At 36.6% G+C, this 10,519-nt stretch overlaps 1 long non-coding RNA gene across 1 annotated transcript in view; it reads right to left on the minus strand.

Annotated features, from left to right (window-relative positions):
* The window catches only part of LOC132342550 (uncharacterized), a 40,497-nt gene extending 30,178 nt beyond the window's left edge, over positions 1-10,319 (minus strand). Inside the window, exon 1 of the long non-coding RNA XR_009490959.1 lies at positions 9,670-10,319. This is a non-coding gene — a long non-coding RNA (uncharacterized lncRNA). The remainder of the gene's footprint in view (positions 1-9,669) is intronic.
* Between the last annotated feature and the right edge of the window lie 200 nt (positions 10,320-10,519).

Raw genomic sequence — 10,519 nt, forward strand, 5'->3', positions numbered from 1 at the left:
CATCCTGTATCATGCATCAAACCTGGACTGGTGATTCGTTTCACATATGATATTATACATGTTTCAATGCCATTCTCCCAAATCATCCCATCCTCGTCCTCTCCCACAGAGCCCAAAAGACTATTCTATACATCTGTGTCTCTTTTGCTGTTTCGCATACAGGATTATCGTTACCATCTTTCTAAATTCCATATATATGCGTTAATATACTGTATTGGTGTTTTTCTTTCTGGCTTACTTCACTCTGTATAATAGACTCCAGTTTCATTCACCTCATTAGAACTGATTCAAATGTATTCTTTTTAATGGCTGAGTAATACTCCATTGTGTATATGTACCACAGCTTTCTTATCCATTCATCTGCTGATGGACATCTAGGTTGCTTCTATGTTCTGGCTATTATAAACAGTGCTGCGATGAACATTGGGGTACATGTGTCTCTTCCGATTCTGGTTTCCTCGGTGTGTATGTCCAGCAGTGGGATTGCTGGGTCATATGGCAGTTCTATTTCCAGTTTTTTAAGGAATCTCCACACTGTTCTCCATAGTGGCTGTACTAGTTTGCATTCTCACCAACAGTGGAAGAGGGTTCCCTTTTCTCCACACCCTCCCCAGCATTTATTTCTTGTAGACTTTTGGATAGCAGCCATTCTGACTGGTGTGAAATGGTACCTCATTGTGGTTTTGATTTGCATTTCTCTGATAATGAGTGATGTTGAGCATCTTTTCATGTGTTTGTTAGCCATCTGTATGTCTTCTTTGGAGAAATGTCTGTTTAGTTCTTTGGCCCATTTTTTGATTTGGTCATTTATTTTTCTGGAATTGAGATGCAGGAGTTACTTGTATATTTTTGAGATTAATTCTTTGTCAGTTTCTTCATTTGCTATTCTTTTCTCCCATTCTGAAGGTTGTCTTTTCATCTTGCTTACAGTTTCCTTTGTTGTGCAGAAGCTTTTAATTTTAATTAGGTCCCATTTGTTTATTTTTGCTTTTATTTCCAATATTCTGGGAGGTGGGTCATAGAGGATCCTGCTGTGATTTATGTTGGAGAGTGTTTTGCCTATGTTCTCCTCTAGGAGTTTTATAGTTTCTGGTCTTATGTTTAGATCTTTAATCCATTTTGAGTTTATTTTTGCGTATGGTGTTAGAAAGTGTTCTAGTTTCATTCTTTTACAAGTGGTTGACCAGTTTTCCCAGCACCACTTGTTAAAGAGATTGTCTTTAATCCATTGTATATTCTTGCCTCCTTTGTCAAAGATAACGTGCCCATAGGTGTGTGGATTTATCTCTGGGCTTTCTATTTTGTTCCATTGATCTATATTTCTGTCTTGTGCCAGTACCATACTGTCTTGATGACTGTGGCTTTGTAGTAGAGCCTCAAGTCAGGCAGGTTGATTCCTCCAGTTCCATTCTTCTTTCTCAAGATTGCTTTGGCTATTTGAGGTTTTTTGTATTTCCATACAAATTGTGAAATTATTTGTTCTTGCTCTGTGAAAAATACCGTTGGTAGCTTGACAGGGATTGCATTGAATCTATAGATTGCTTTGGGTAGTATACTTATTTTCACTATATTGATTCTTCTGATTCATGAACACGGTATATTTCTCCATCTATTAGTGTCCTCTTTGATTTCTTTCACCAGTGTTTTATAGTTTTCTATATATAGGTCTTTAGTTTCTTTAGGTAGATATATTCCTAAGTATTTTATTCTTTTCATTGCAATGGTGAATGGAATTGTTTCCTTGATTTCTCTATTTTTTCATTATTAGTGTATAGGAATGCAAGGGATTTCTGTGTGTTGATTTTATATCCTGCAACTTTACTATACTCATTGATTAGCTCTAGTAATTTTCTGGTGGAGTCTTTAGGGTTTTCTATGTAGAGGATCATGTCATCTGCAAATAGTGAGAGTTTTACTTCTTTTCCAATTTGGATTCCTTTTATTTCTTTTTCTGTTCTGATTGCCATGGCCAAAACTTCCAAAACTATGCTGAATAGTAGTGGTGAGAGTAGGCACCCTTGTCTTGTTCCTGACTTTAGGGGAAATGCTTTCAATTTTTCACCATTGAGGATAATGTTTGCTGTGGGTTTATCATATATAGCTTTTATTATGTTGAGGTATGTTCCTTCTATTCCTGCTTTCTGGAGGTTTTTATCATAAACAGATGTTGAATTTTGTCAAAAGCTTTCTCTGCATCTATTGAGATAATCATATGGTTTTATTTTTCAATTTGTTAATGTGGTGTATTATATTGATTGATTTGTGGATGTTGAAGAATCCTTGCTTCCCTGGGATAAAGCCCATTTGTTCATGATGTATGATATTTTTAATGTGTTGTTGGATTCTGTTCACTAGAATTTTGTTAAGGATTTTTGCATCTATGTTCATCAGTGATATTGGCCTGTAGTTTTCTTTTTTTGTGGCATCTTTGTCAGGTTTTGGTATTAGGGTGACGGTGGCCTCATAGAATGAGTTTGGAAGTTTACCTTCCTCTGCAATTTTCTGGAAGAGTTTGAGTAGGATAGGTGTTAGCTCTTCTCTAAATTTTTTGGTAGAATTCAGCTGCAAAGCCATCTGGTCCTGGGCTTTTGTTTGCTGGAAGATTTCTGATTACAGTTTCATTTCTGTGCTTGTGATGGGTCTTTAAGATTTTTTATTTCTTCCTGGTTCAGTTTTGGAAAGTTGTACTTTTCTAAGAATTTGTTCATTTCTTCCAAGTTGTCCATTTTATTGGCATATAGTTGCTGCTAGTGGTCTCTTATGATCCTTTGCATTTCCGTGTTATCTGTTGTGATCTCTCCATTTTCATTTCTAATTTTATTGATTTGATTTTTCTCCTTTTGTTTCTTGATGAGTCTGGCTAATGGTTTGTCAATTTTATTTATCATCTCAAAGAACCAGCTTTTAGCTTTGTTGATTTTTGCTATGGTCTCTTTTGTTTCTTTTGCATTTATTTCTGCCCTTATTTTTAAGATTTCTTTCCTTCTACTAACCATGGGGTTCTTCATTTCTTCCTTTTCTAGTTGCTTTAGGTGTAGAGTTAGCTTATTTATTTTACTTTTTTCTTGTTTTTTTTGAGGTATGCCTGTATTGCTATGGACTTTCCCCTTAGCACTGCTTTTACAGTGTCCCACAGGTCTTGGGTTGTTGGGTTTTCATTTTCATTCATTTCTATGCATATTTTGATTTCTTTTTTGATTTCTTCTGTGATTTGTTGGTTATTCAGCAGCATGTTGTTCAGCGTCCATATGTTGGAATGTTTAATAGTTTTTCTCCTGTAATTGAGATCTAATCTTACTGCATTGTGGTCAGAAAAGATGCTTGGAATGATTTCTATTTTTCTGAATTTACCAAGGCTAGATTTATGGCCCAGAATTTGATCTATCCTGGAGAAGGTTCCGTGTGCACTTGAGAAAAAGGTGAAATTCATTGTTTTGGGGTGAAATGTCCTATAGATATCAATTAGGTCTAACTGGTCTATTGCATCATTTAAAGTTTGTGTTTCCTTGTTAATGTTCTGTTTAGTTGATCTATCCATGTGTGTGAGTGGAGTATTAAAGTCTCCCACTATTATTGTATTACTGTTAATTTCCCCTTTCATACTTTTTAGCATTTGTCTTACATATTGCAGTGCTCCTATGTTGGGTGTATATATATTTATAATTGTTATATCTTCTTGGATTGATCCTTTGATCATTATGTAATGTCCTTCTTTGTCTCTTTTCACAGCCTTTGTTTTAAAGTCTATTTTATCTCATACGAGTATTGCTACTCCTGCTTTCTTTTGGTCTCTATTTGCATGGAATATCTTTTTCCAGCCCTTCACTTTCAGTCTGTATGTGTCCCTTGTTTTGAGGTGGGTCTCTTATAGACAACATATATAAGGGTCTTGTTTTTGTATCCATTCAGCCAGTCTTTGTCTTTTGGTTGGGGCATTCAACCCATTTACATTTTAGGTAATTATCGATAAGTATGATTCCATTGCAATTTACTTTATTGTTTTGGGTTCGAGTTTATACACCCTTTCTGTGTTTCCTGTCAAGAGAAGATCCTTTAGCATTTGTTGGAGAGCTGGTTTGGTGGTGCTGAATTCTCTCAGCTTTTGCTTGTCTGAAAAGCTTTTGATTTCTCCTTCATGTTTGAATGAGATCCTTGCTGGGTACAGTAATATGGGCTGTAGGTTATTTTCTTTCATCACTTTAAGTATGTCCTGCCATTCTCTCCTGGCCTGAAGAGTTTCTATTGAAAGATCAGCTGTTATCCTTATGGGAATCCCCTTGTGTGTTATTTGTTGTTTTTCCCTTGCTGCTTTTAATATTTGTTCTTTGTTAATTTGATTAATATGTGTCTTGGGGTGTTTCACCTTGGGTTTATCCTGTTTGGGACTCTCTGGGTTTCTTGGAATTGCGTGATTATTTCCTTCCCCATTTTAGGGAAGTTTTCAACTGTTATCTCCTCAAGTATTTTCTTATGGTCTTTCTTTTTGTCTTCTTCTTCTGGGACTCGTATGATTCGAATGTTGGGGTGTTTAACATTGTCCCGGAGATCTCTGAGATTGTCCTCATTTCTTTTAATTCGTTTTTCTTTTTTCCTCTCTGTTTCATTTATTTCTACCATTCTATCTTCTACCTCACTTATCCTATCTTGTGCCTCTGTTATTCTACTGTTGATTCCCTCCAGAGTGTTTTTGATCTCATTTATTGCTTTATCCATTATATATTGACTCTTTTTTATTTCTCCTAGGTCCTTGTTAAACCTTTCTTGCATCTTCTCAATCCTATGTACAAATTTTTTCAAGTGCACATGGGACCCAGATATGATCTAAAATGGGTCATAAAATAAGTTTTTAAAAATCTCAAGGATTAATATTAAACAGAATATTCTAACTATAATACATTTACACTAGAAATCAATAATGATAACTTTAAAATCTTTTAAATCCTGCCTGGAAACTAAGAAAAAAATCACAAGGGAAAGTAGGAATATATTTAAATGAATGATAATAAAAATATATCATATCAAAAAGTACTGTAAGTAGCTAAAGCACTGGTAAGGCAAAAACTACCAGCTTTTTCTCTTTTTCTTTTTTGCCCATGCCTTGTGACATGCAGGATGTTAGTTCCCAAATCAGAGACTGAATCTGTGCCCCCTACAGTGTGGAAGCATGGAGTCTTACCCACTGGACAACTTTAAATGTACATATTAGAAAATAGGACAGAATGGAATTCAATGATATGAACATCCATCTTAAGAAGTTAGAAAAAAAACAGCAAATCAAACTCAAAGAAAGCAGAGGGAAGAAAATAACAAAATGCAAAAGATCAATGAAACAGAAAACAAAATTACAATAAAGAAAATCAACAAAGCCCAAAATTGTTTCTTCAAAAAGGCTAAAAAAATTGATAAGTGCCAAGCAAGATCCTATGGGCATTGAAAAGATAACAGTAGAATATTATAAACAACTTAATGCCACTGCAATTTGACAATTTAAGTGATTTAGAAAAACACACCTTACCAAAACTGACATAAGAAGAAATAAAACATCCGTATACTTCTATATCTATTAAGAAATTGAATCTGTAATTAACATTCCCACAAAGAAATCTCTAGGCCCAGATATTGAATCCTTCTGAGCATTTAAACAAGACAATAATACTGACTTTCCACAGCCTCTACTAGGAAATATTTAAAAAATAAAATATTTACCAATTCATTTTTTAAGGTCAACATAACCTTAATACAAATACTCAGGTACTAAAACCTGATAAAGAAATTAGAAGAAGAAAAAATACAGTTCAAACTCTCTCAGACCTAGATGCAAAACTCCCAAACAAAATATTATCAAATCAAATGCAGTTATACATAAAAAGGATGCTATATCATTATTGAATTTGGTTTATTCCAGGAGTAAAAAGTTGATTTCACATTTGAAAAGAAATCACAATAATTCTCCACACTAAGGGAACAAAGGTCAAAAGAGAACAGAGAATCATCTCAGCAAATAAAAGTATTTGAAAAAGTCAAATAACCATTTAATCTTAGCAAACTAGGGTACTTTTGACAAAGGGTAACTACAAAAAAACTAGCTCCAACATCACATGTAATGGTGAAATACTGAGGATTTTCTCTATGAGGTTGGGAATGAGTTAAGGATACTCATTACACCACTTCTACCCCATCATATCATAAGTCTTGTAAACCAGCTCTTTAGCCCATGCCTCTGGCAACATTCTCCTTGCCAGCGGTAAGCCACTCCTACAGGTAGGGTGTAGCCTGCATCTTCCTATTTCTCCATCAGTAGTGGACTGCATATGTCTGTGGTGCCCACGCCTTCTCCAAAGAGCTCTGAATCTCAGCCTATGCAATAAGGATAGGGTACCCTTCTAAGTTTCAGAGTATCTTTACTTATTCACTATATCTCTACCCCAGCGGTATTAACAACTTTCTGTAGTTGCTCCTGCTCTAATCCTTATAGTCATCTTCTGCACTTTTGAATAATGATCCACCTTTTTTACTAGCTAATGAATTTTTACATTAAAATTTCCCTAAATTACTAGTCCAGCTTCTGTCTCTTCATTGGACCCTGACTGATACAAGACCTAAATAAATACAGGAAAAAATAATGTTCAAGGAGTGGAAGAGTCAACATTTTAAAGAAGCCATTCTCCTTGAGTTGAGCTATATATTTTAACAAATCCTTAATCAACATCCCAGTGGGTTTCTTTTTGTTGGAACTGATACGGTAATTCTATAATTTATACAGAAATAAAAAGAGCCAAGAATATCCAAGATAATCTTTTTTTAATCCAAGATAATCTTGATGATGAACTAAGTTGGAAGATTTATATTTCCAGATATTAAAAAATGTGATGAAGTTACAGTAATTAAGACAGTGAGGTAATGGTGCAAGGTTAGATGAATAGATCAGTAGATGAGAATACAGTCCGGAAACAGAGCTATTAATACATAGTTACTTAATTTATGACCAAGTGACCACTGTAGTGTGGCAGAGAAAGATAAGATTTTTCAAAACTGGGCTCAGTCAATGGAAATCCACATGGAAAAAAGAAAGTATCTTGCTTCACACTATATATAAAATCAATTCAAGGGGGATGGTAGACCTTAAACATAAGGATATAAAAATAAATAAATAAATAAAGCTTCTGAAAGACAAACATAGAATAAGCAAAGATATGTTTCAATAGGACCTAGAAAACACTCACTAATTGAAACAATTACAGATTTCATTAAAATTGAGAACTTCTATTGTTAAATTCATCCATAAGATACTAAGGAACTGCCAAACTGTTTTCTACAATATTTGCACCATTTTATATCCCAGCCAGCAATGTAAAAGGGTTCCAGTTTCTCAACATCCTCTCCAACACTTGTTACTTTTCTTTCTTATTTTTAAAATATGACCATACTAATGGACATGAAGTGGTATATCATTGGGTTTTGATTTGCATTTTTCTAATGATTCATAAAAACAAATAAAATACTAATATATACTACAACTTAGATAAACCTTGAAAGCAGTGAGCTAAGTGAAAGAAGCCAGGCACAAAAGGCCATTTATTGTATGACTCTCTTTACATGAAATGTCCAAAATAGGCAATTCTATAGAGAAAGCAAGGGAATTCCAGAAAAACACCTACTTCTGCTTCATTGATGGTGTGGATCACAACGAACTGTGAAGAATTCTAAAAGAGAAAGGAGTAAGAGACCACCTTACTTGTCTCCTAAGAGACCTGTATGTGGTTCAAGAAGCAACAGTTAGAACCGGACATGGAACAACAGACTCATTAAAAATTGGGAAAGAACTACAACAAGGCTGTGTCCTCTCACCTTGCTTATTTAACTTCTATGCAGAGTACATCATGCAAAATACCAGGCTAGATGAATTACAAACTGAAATCAACATTTCTGGGAGAAATACCAACAACCTCAGATATGAACTGTGCTATTGGAGAAGACTCTTGAGAGTCCCTTGGATGGCAAGGAGATCAAACCAGTCAATCCTAAAGGAAACCAGTCCTGAATATTCATTAGGACTAATGCTGAAGCTGAAATTCCAATACTTTGGCCACCTGATGCGAAGAACTGACTTGTGGGAAAAGACCCTGATGCTGGGAAAGATTGAAAGCAGTAGGAGAAGGGGATGACAGAGGATGAGATGGTAAGATGACATCACCAACTTGATGGACATGAGTTTGAGCAAGCTCCAGCAATTGGTGATGGACAGGGAACCCTGGTGTGCTGCAGTCCTTGGGGTAGCAAAGAGTCGGACATGACTGAGCGACTGAACTGAACTGAACAGAACCACTCAAATGGTAAAAAGTCAAGAGGAACTAAAGAGCTTCTTGATGAGGATGAAAGAGGAGAGTGAAAAAGCTGGCTTAAAACTCAACATTCAAAAAACTAAGATCATGGCATCTGGTCCCAGCACTTCGTGGCAAATAAAAGACAAAAAGTGGAAACAGGGACAGAGTTTATTTTCTTGGGCTCCAAAATCACTGTAGACAGTGACAGCAGCCATGAAATTAAAACACGCTTGCTCCTTGGAAGGAAAGCTATGATAAACCTAGATAGTATATTAAAAAGCAGAGACATCATTTTGCCAACAAATATCTATTTAGTCAAAGCTGTGGCTTTTTCAGTAGTCATATACGGATGTGAGAGTTGGACCATACAGAAGGCAGTGCAGTACTCAGTCGAGTCCGACTCTGCAACCCCAAGGATTGCAGCCCACCAGGCTCCTCTATTCATGGGGATTCTCCAGGCAAGAGTACTGAAGTGGGTTGCCATGCCCTCCTCCAGGAGATCTTCCCAACCCAGGGATCGAACCCAGGTCTACTGCATTGCAGGTGAATTCCTTACCTACTGAACCACCAGGGAATCCCAAAGAAGGCAGAGTGCTGAAGAACTGATACTTTTGAATTGTGGAGCTGGAGAAGACTCTTGAGAGTCCCTTGGACTTTAAATAGATCAAACCAGTCAATCCTAAAGGAAATCACCCCTAAATATTCACTGGAAGGACTGTTGCTGAAGCTGAAGCTCCAGTACTTTGCCCACCTGATGCAAAGAGCCAACTCACTGGAAAAGACCCTGATGCTGGGAAAGACTGAAGGCAAAATGAGAAGGGGGAGGCAGAAGATGAGATGGTTAGATAGCATCACCAACTCAATGGACATGAATTTGAGTAAACTCTGGGAGATAGTGGAGGACAAAGGAGCCTGGCACGCTGCAGCCCATGGGGTCCCAAAGAGTTGGACATCACCACCAACAACAAATATGAGCTCACTGTTCAGTCAATTTTGTCTGCTTGCTCTCACCTGATATTCATTGTCTGCAGAATCCTTAAAGATATTTTGGTTATTTTACTCCTTAATAAATTACATGTGTTTATTCTTTTATAATAAATCAGTTTGCAAATGACCAAAGGGATTTAAAAAATATATAGGTCTTGCCTTTAAGAGAATTTTGTAAGTGTCCATTGATGTTTTAAATAATTGAAAATAGTTTTAAAATAATATTAACCAAAAATATGTATTACAAAACCATTTCAGTTCAGTTCAGTTCAGTCACTCAGTTGTGTCTGATACTTTGCAACCCCATGAACCACAGCACACCAGGCCTCCCTGTCCATCACCAACTCCCAGAACCTACCCAAGCTCATGTTCATTGAGTCGGTGATGCCATCCAACCATCTCATCCTCTGTCTTCCCCTTCTTCTCCTGCCCTCAATCTTTCCCAGCATCAGGGTCTTTTCAAGTGAGTCAGCTCTTCGCATCAGGTGGTCCAAGTATTGGAGTGTCAGCTTCAACATCAGTTCTTCGAATGAACACCCAGGACTGATCTCCTTTAGGATGGACTTGTTGAATCTATTTGCAGTTCAAGGGACTCTCAAGAGTCTTCTCTAAAACCACAGTTCAAAAGCATTAATTTCTCTGTGCTCAGCTTTCTTTATAGTCCAACTCTCGTGTCTATACATGACTACTGGAAAAACCACAGCCTTGACTAGACGGATCTTTGTTGGCAAAGTAATGTTTCTGCTTTCTAATATGCTGTCTAGGTTGGTCATAACTTTCCTTCCAAGGAGTAAGTGTCTTTTAATTTCATGGCTGCAGTCACCATCTGCAGTGATTTTAGAGCCCAAAAAAATAAAGTCAGCCACTGTTTCCACTGTTTCCCCATCTATTTGCCATGAAGTGATGGGACCAGATGCCATGATCTTAGTTTTCTGAATGTTGAGCTTTAAGCCAACTCTTTCACTCTCCTCTTTCACTTTCATCAAGAGGCTCTGTAGTTCTTCTTCACTTTCTGCCAAAAAAAAAAAAAACCATTTAGTGGTGGTTAATCTGAAAAAAAAAAAAAGATTTAAAATCATATAATGGGACTCCCCTGGTGGTACAGTGGATAGGAATCTACCTGCCAAATGCAGAGGACAGGGGTTCAATCCTGGCCTAAGAAGATTCCACATACCTCGGGCAACTAAAGTCCCTAAGCCACAACTACT

The sequence above is a fragment of the Bos taurus genome, chromosome 17 (genome assembly GCF_002263795.3).
Source record: "Bos taurus isolate L1 Dominette 01449 registration number 42190680 breed Hereford chromosome 17, ARS-UCD2.0, whole genome shotgun sequence".
Lineage (NCBI taxonomy): Eukaryota > Metazoa > Chordata > Mammalia > Artiodactyla > Bovidae > Bos > Bos taurus.